We start from the raw sequence: 2761 nt of genomic DNA, 5'->3' as shown, positions 1-2761 counted from the left end.
TATATATATATATATATATATGTATATATATATATATAAACAATATATGAGTATATGCATATATATGTACATGCATGTACATACCTTCATCTACATGTACAAATAGATACATAACTGGGTACACGACATGGCAAAAGAACATGAACAAAATGATAAACGAGGTACAACAAACAAGCAAGCCACATAGAAACATCTCCTTCATCAGCTGCCACCATTAAAACACCGGCGTTTTGAAGAATTAAGGCAGTACGCATCGTTGAAATGGTTCTTCCCACAAACACAAATTAAATTTTTTCCGTGGAAGGTAGTGGCGGACAGAAAACAAGACAGGAAAACGAAACGGTGAATAAACAAACAAAAAGGATGTACAGCCAGACGTGAAGTGTGTAAGTATTGAACGCTGTGAAGCACGAACAGGAGGGGCAAAGAAGTAGGGGCAAAGAGAAAGAGTAGCAGAGGGAGAAGAAGGGGAGGAAGTAGAATTAAAGTGAGCAACGAAAGGTAGAGAGGGAGAGAGATAATAGTAGTAACGGTGAGAGGCGAAGGACGAGCAACAAGTGATAGAGGTAAAGAGAGAGAGAGAGATAGTAGTGACAGGGAGAGGCGAAGAACAGTAGAGGGAAGAATGAGAGGGGGAGATAGATATAGCGATAGAGAGAGTCGCGTTAGAAAAATAGTTAAAACTGGGTTTGCAATAAAGTGTGCTACTGGTATACTTTTCAGTGTATATTTGTGTTTTGTGTGTATGGGTATGTGAATGCCAAACTCCAATGATAATGATTAATGGTAATGATAAAATCCAAACAAAGTTTTTGATATGTCTAAGATGAACTTTTTGGCTTGCTGATTTCACAATATAAACAAAGCTTTAATTTAAGAAGAAAACTTCATATTCGTAAAATAATAAAGCCTTAAGTGAGTTGGTTCTTTCATAGACAACGTCAGCACAACAGTGTTCTTTAATTTAACATGGTTGGGCTTGGGATAATTCTTAATAAGTTGTTTTTCTTGTTTTTCCCAGCATCTACTCATGAGTAATAAAGCAACATCCTAAGGCATTTATCATGTGTTTGCTTTAGATTATTATGATAATGTCGGAAAACAAAGTAGCAAGAAGCTGCCTTCTTGTAGAAAAAGCTATATTAGTTAAAGACACAGATTTGCTGTTGCGTTTATGTAAACCTAAATCAGCTATAGTGAAATAAATACATGCAACAGAAATAGTAGGTTGAATGACCAGGTATAAATCACTGATCTGCTATACTAGATGTACGATACCGATGTCTTTTTTAGAACCGTATTACATACCTTGATAGGTAGTGGTGAATCACGTGTTGATGCATTGCTATTTAAAGCCAACAAACAATTGTTTGGTCTGCTAGTATTAAGAGTCATATTCTTTTAAAATTTTAGCTTATCACCTCTCTAATAGATGTTTTAATAGCAGTCAGAAATATATAGCAGAAAGATATTGGTATGGTTTCAGATTAAATATGCGTCAAATTATGTAACTTTAAAACAAACTGAGATTTTATATTTATTCATGAAGTTGAGAAACTGTGATCGATTGGTTGTAGTCATGTTACAAATTTAAAATGAAATTTTATTGAATCTACCATGTGATGTCTGAGCAAAGAGAGAAACTTTACAGGGAATTATATTCATAGTAATGGTTTAGCTAGATCCATTTAATTTCTGTGATCTCTCTGAATAATAAATCACTTAATTATCTCAGTGCAAGAGGTCTGAGAAACTCAAACTAACATACTGCTCTAAGAGCAACATGGGTTATGCTACTTTAAAATAAAAGAGTGTTATACGCCATAGCATATTTACATAAAGTAAGTGAAGATTTTCCATGTCTATATTAAATTACTGATTCTTCAATGAGAGGCGTCATGAGTGTGAATAAAGCAGCTGATAGAGTTCTGGTTAATTATAACCATGTACCATGTAACTCACTACAGCCAATTCCACCCATCTTCAATAGATATTGTAGCTGATATAATCTACAAAATAAATGAAGAGTGACTTCTTGGTTTATAATAGCATGTTTAGAGTCCTATGTTTAATTGAAATAAGAAAAGCAGTTGACTGTTAGGAATTTACTTACAGAATGTTTGGAAAAGTCTTAATATATAGTCTAATAAGATAAAGAACAAAGCTTTAATGTATTATAAGGACAAAGCATCGATCTTCAAAACAAGGAGGAGATAATTCAATGTTGTTAAGAATGAAAGCTATAAAATTTCTATATTCACCAACAAGCCAAGTTGTAATAAAGAAATATAAAATAACCTGAAAATATTCTCACAACGTGAATTTATAATTTCCTTTGGAAGGTTTATGGATATCTTTCACCTTCAGAGATTTGTTGAACTTTGTTATGGTTTGTTGTGAAATTTCTTATTAGATTTAAGTATTCTCTTTTTGCTGGATTATATCTATATTGTATATGTCACTAGAGCCTTTCTGGTTTCTAGGAACGCAAATGATAATATTATTGCCGCTTATCACGTTACTCAATGAGTTAGAGAAGAAGACTCTGAAAATTCAGCAGAATGATAAGGCCTGTATAAACAGTATATATTGCTTTTCTGGTGAATGAAATGACAACGCCTTAATAGATATTATTTCAAAGAGAAGATTCAACAATGGACTATGGAACTCATAACCAGTATAATATATCGAACTATTTAAGTATTAGTTACAGTAGTTCTCTCCACAAAATGGATAATTTAAATAACCGTGATTATATATA

The sequence above is a fragment of the Octopus bimaculoides genome, chromosome 3 (genome assembly GCF_001194135.2).
Source record: "Octopus bimaculoides isolate UCB-OBI-ISO-001 chromosome 3, ASM119413v2, whole genome shotgun sequence".
Lineage (NCBI taxonomy): Eukaryota > Metazoa > Mollusca > Cephalopoda > Octopoda > Octopodidae > Octopus > Octopus bimaculoides.
This window is presented reverse-complemented; position numbering follows the sequence as displayed.